Here is a 6021-nt window from a genome sequence, read left to right as displayed (position 1 = left end):
GATGAACTGAAAAAGCCTTCTGGAGTAGGTATGTGGTGCGGCCAGCTGGCCAGGAGACAGGAGAAACAGAGAGATGTGCATGAGGCTCCCCTCGTAAGTTGCCTTTACCGCCATTTCTTAGAACTTCCTGGACTCCGCAATTACAGCCAGGGGCCCCAGGGGGCAAAGGTCAGCAGCATCTGGAGCACATTTCTATCACAGGGATACAGTGAGAGTACAGTTAGTCTTCACAATTAGTCTGCATCATGGAGACAGACTGCAAAGCCCCGAGTAAACATGGCCTAATTCCACTGCTAGCCCTGAAGGAGCTGAGGCAAATTTTAGACGGAGCTTAAAGTGTTACAGGAAACATAAAATAGAGCCCCTAACTTCCACCATTTTCTCACTGGCCAAACGGGCCTCAGAGTTCTAACCTCAGTACCAGGATGAAGTAGAAAATTGATCTTTCTGTGCTCGGATGCTAATCAGGTGCAGGGACGGCCCCCACCCAGTGCTACTCTATAATATACAGAGTCTATTTATTTCTAACACCACGTCTATTGCTGGGTAGGAAATTATAGAGTATGCTACTACATTACATGAGACGATTCCCTTAGGAATGGCTTTTGTACATGTGTTTGAGCAAAGGCTAGTGAACACAGGTATCCACCTAGGAAAATGCTTATGACATACGTAGTAATCAGAGGTTTTACTTGGTGGAAAGAGGTCTCGGAAGCAATGTGGAGGTCTGCTAGACATGCTTTTAGCACTTTTCATTTAAGCGAGAGGCTGCTGTGGAAATGCTGTCCTCTGACTATAACGTGGTTGTTAGCATTTGAGTCAGCAGCCTTGAGTACTGGCAGGAGATGGCAGCAAGACTGGACCTGTGCACAGTCGTTCATAGGAGGAAGGGGGAAGGGCATCAGAGACTTACCTGGGAGTCTAGCCATGCCCTATCTCCTAAGCACATCTGCTCCCCCATGTAACTGTACCCAGCTGCACAGAGTCTTAGGTGGCCAGGAGGGAAACAGTTAGCCAAAGGGGCCTCTATCTTTGCAGTCTTTGAGAGGTTTATACCCATGCTTGGTTGGGACTTCCGGTGATGCAGGTGTTTTAGGGTCATCTGTATTCCATTAAGTAAGCCTGATAAACCTGCTGGTTCACAAAACTAGGCACAGTGGAACCAATCCTTTAGTCCTATCTGGGGGGAATACGCTCTAGGGAACATTCCTGTCACAGAGGCCAACAGCGGTTTGAACTGGAAAAGGTTTTACTGATTTCTATTACCTCCAGCAGATGTCTGAAGCAAAATTAGAAGCAGGTTGGAAAAGCTCCTGAGTGTGGTCGTGACGACTTCATTCCCTTTACTAGAAAAACTTGAAGCCTTGCGACACTGTTAGATGGCGTCGAACCCACCTACTCCTTGGTCTTTATGCACCTCTGGGAGTGCCCTGTGTTTGGCTCAACAGGAATAGGAAAAAGACAACTGTTTCTATCTTGCCTTTTCAATGCCCGGTCCTGATAGATCCTTTAATTCAGTCGAATGGTACTGAGATTCAGGGATTTCCCTCGGCCTGCAGTATTTGGTTCGATTAGGACTCTACGATTCTATACCTAAAACAGACCAATGAGGAGAGCAGCCTCCCTCGGCATGATCTCCAATTATCAACAGCTTGGAAGTGTCCCTACTGCTCTGTTCTGCCTCCCAAGGAAGGCAAGGAGAAGAAAGATCCTCTCAAGGAAAGGAAGCAGCAGACAAGAACATTCAGAACCAAACAGGCCTTTCCTAGCTACATGTGTCTGGTGATGGATTTCACCAATGTATGTGCAGACAGTTCACGGCTTCTTAGACAGCGGGCTGTTACACCATATGGAAGTCACATAATTCAATGTGGGGAGAGAGTTGCCAAAAAATTCATCAACAGTAAAAGGTTTCTGAAAAGTACAAACAAAATTAATGAAAAAAAGATCAGATGTGCAGTAAATCTTGGATTATTTTAGCACACTTGGCTTTCTGGTTCTGATCACACGCGAGCATTGTGCATCGTGTGACGCCATCAAACACCAATGGACACAGCCGGAAGCGCTTCCGCTCAGATACGATACAGCTGCACAGTATGAACTGCTCTGTTTTTACTGCACATATAAAGTTTTTATTGAATGTTAATATAGTGGGTTGTGATGGTTTGTATACGCTCGGCCCAGGGTGTGTTGCTATTAGAATATGTGACCCTGTTGGAGTATATGTGTCACGGGCATGGGCTTAAGACCCTCACCCTAGCTGCCTGGAAGTCCCTCTTCCACTAGCAGCCTTCAGATGAAGACAGAACTCTCAGCACCTCCTGCACCATGCCTGCCCGGATGCTGCCATGTTTCTGCAGTGATAATGGACTGAACCTCTGAACCAGTAAGCCATCCCTAGTCAAATGTTGTCTTTTATAAGAGTTGCTTCGGTCATGGTGTCTGTTCACAGCAGTAAAACCCTAAGACACGGGTTAATGGAAAGCAAAGTCTTGGAATAATTTTCTACTGTCCATACCATATAAGGTATCAAATTCATGTATCTTTGGGATGTATTGTGTTGGAAAGTTTGATTTTAAGAATTGCTGTTTCTGAGCTGCTGACCTACATTTCATAAGAGATGGCTCTTGGCTTAAGATTAGAGCAGAATTTTCAACAGTTTCTGAAGTTGCCTTAACAATTGCTATTGCCATTGTCTGCTATGTATTTATGTAAAGCAGAGTTCTCCATATTGATTATTCAAGATACTGGTTAACTCTGAGAAACACTGAAGATGTCCTACATTCTGCAGTATCACGTGTTCAGTCATGGTTTTAATTATGTAAAAATAAGCACACTTGGGCTGGAGAGATGGCTCAGTGGTTAAGAGCAATTGGCTGCTCTTCCAGAGGTCCTGAGTTCAATTCCCAGCAACCACATGGTGGCTCACCACTATCTGTGATGGGATCTGCTGCCCTTTTCTGGTGTGCAGGCATACATGCAGGCTGAATACTATATACATAACAAATAAATAAGAATACCTTTTTAAAAACGTACTGCTGCTCTTAAAAAAAGCACACTTACTTTACTAGTATGTAAACTTGTTTTTTTTTTAAAGTAAAATGTAGAATCTTATGTTTACCAAAGAACTGTTTCTTATCAGCAAATGTTTGATTTGAATACATGTATTGTATATGTACATTCTGGGATTTCGCAAACATTTCTTGGGCAGAAAGAGGCAGAGTGGAGACGTTTGAGACGTCTTGGTTTCGCCTGCCTGCGTGAAGACTGGACTGCAGAGCTGGATGTGGTGGCACATGCCTATCATCCTAACGCCGAGAGGCTGAGCCAGGACTGCTAAGACTCTGAGGCCAGCCTTACTACATGGTTGTAAATGTCTGTTTTATTTCCTCAGATGGAGGGATGAGATGAGAGCCATACCCAAGCTGTGCAGACACAAGGCTTGGGCTGAGCCCAGAGCACTTCCTTCTCTGTTCTAGCTATCCCTGGGCCTAGGCCTGGAAGCTTCTGGCCTATGTAGAATCTGATCTTCAAAGCTGACTGACTCAATCTGGCTTCTCTCTGCTTCTCCCTGAATTGCTCTGCTTGGCCTCATACTAACACGACAGCAATATTTTTTTATTGGATACTTTTTGGCAGGAGGCAGCCAAGTTCCAAGTGTCATTGGTGAGTCACCTGAAATACCACCTTAGGGAAAGTGTTTCAATCTTAAGTTTTCCTATTAATATTCTGACTCAGCTATTTAACGCCAAAACTAAGGATGTGGATGGGTTCTGTAGTTGCGATGGCTACGTTGGAACTGTGAGTTGGTTATGCCTGGGGAGGATGAAGCGTTCTTTCATTCAGGTGCTTGCTTTTGCTTTTAGAGCCAGAGTTAAGATCGGGATTCTATATAGGTAGTTTCAAGTGAGTGTGGGCAACTTCAAGATGACCACGGAGTCAAAAAACAAAGTGCAGCACGATGCACACATGCAGTTGTCCATCAGAGTGGCTGCTACCCTTCTAACCTCAAATATTTGTGTCATGTGTCATTATATGATTGACATCAACTACAGTCCTAGTTAACGATGGAACCTAACGATTACTATCACACATTCATAACCTCCGATACTAGATACTATACAGTGTTCAAAGAATCCAGGGTTATTTAGCCAGCACAGGATACCGAGCGAACTTGCTTTTCAGGCAACCTTATAAAAAAAATAAGGTTGATTTATCTTTGCATGGCCACAGGCTAAATGTAAAGTTCAAACACAGAACGTACTCAGTAGGTATTAGTGAGTTAAAAATACCAATTTAGGGTAACAGGATGGACCAATGGATAGATGACGGTGGCTACCTCCAAACCTGACCACCCGTGCTCTATCCCGACTTGAGTATAGTCAAGTGACTGCAGCAAATTGTCCTTTGATTTTCATATGTATGACAGACACACAAGCTGTCTTAGTACTTAGTACATCAGAAACCTTAAAGTTTCACAGGGACTTACTTTTTCAAACAAGACCACCTACTCCAACAGGGCCACACCTCCCAAAAGTACCACTCCTCCTGATAGTACCATTCCCTATGAACCTAGAGGGGGTCGTTTTCATTTAAATCACCACACAGGTGCACCCACAAAGCAACTGTAAAAAAATAAATTCTAATTTGTACCAAAGATGGGGGGGCCAAGAAGCCTTGTGAAAATACTCACATTGGTTAAGTCATTCACTCAAGAACAATTCACAGACTATGACTACTTTTTATGAAATCATTTTCAACCAACTCCTGATACTTTTCAGTGAGGCACGGCATGGCGAATACTCCAGGCAGTGAATAAGGAACACGGGACACAGGTTCTCCAAACTGCTCTTCTCTTGTTGGAATCAACAGCTTATGTTACAATGCTCATTTGGGTTTTAGGTAAAACAGGATTGGAAGGGTGTTCGTTATTTTTGTATTCACATTATTTAGAGGTGTGAAGAGACGCTGTGACCAAGGGAGCTTATAAAAGAGAGATTTAACTGGGTGTTTGCTTAGTTCTAGGTTAGTCTGTGACCATCATGGCAGCGGGCAGGCATGGTGCTGGAGCAATGGCTGGGCACTCACGTCCTATCCGAAGCTGGAGACAGAGCATGGGCTTGGTGTAGGCTTTTGAAACCTTAAAGCCCACCCCCGGTGACACACAATGTCACTCAAAGCCTATCTTTGTAGGATTTGTATCCTGGAAGAAGGGTAAATCTCCATCATGTCTGTCTTGGGCAGGGTCTTCTAGTGAGCAGAACGACTGTGTGCACTTGTGGTGATATACCAATATGAACCACGTAGTTCCAACAATGGCGACAGAGTGAAAGCCTGTATCTGTTCAGACTAAGAAGCCTGGTGCTCCAGCAGTCCCAGTATGGTGCCGAAGGAAACTGCTAGTCTTCATTCCATGTTGGAAGGCCAAAGACGCTGGTGTCTGAGTCACTGAAGGATGCTGAGAACAGCAGCAATGGCAGAAATCGCCAGATTCCCCAGCAAAAGACTTCCTCCAAATCTCCTTATATCCAGATGCTGGAAAGGGCCACCCACTCTGGAGGGTTGGTCTCTCATGTTACTCTTCTTGGAAGTGACACCCGTCAAAGGCAGGTCTCTTCATTGTTAACGGTGATCACCAGTGCCCAGCTATGAATACTTGCTATTCCAGAATGAGTTTGCTGTGTACCGTCTTTTCACAACACGGACACCATATTTAAAGCTCGCCAGTGTTGGTCTATTGCTTTCATTATTCATCATTTTTAACCTTAGAAAATTCCATTAAAAAAGGCTGTCATACAATCCAGTAATTAACTTAACTTTGAACAAGCCTCTGGCTATGTAAACTTTACTACTTGATCATATATATGTGCACATGCATGCATGTGCACACAGGGAGGTCAGAGAACAACTTGTGGACGTCTGTTCTCTCCACCCATGTGAATCCAGGAGATCGAGCTGCAGTGCTCAAGCAGGCATCTGCATCCACTGAGCCATCTGGCTGGCCCCTCTAATTATATTTTA

This window comes from Rattus rattus, chromosome 2 (assembly GCF_011064425.1).
Source record: "Rattus rattus isolate New Zealand chromosome 2, Rrattus_CSIRO_v1, whole genome shotgun sequence".
NCBI classification, from domain to species: Eukaryota; Metazoa; Chordata; class Mammalia; order Rodentia; family Muridae; genus Rattus; species Rattus rattus.
The sequence above is the reverse complement of the archived record's forward strand: the minus strand, read 5'-3'. Positions refer to the sequence as shown.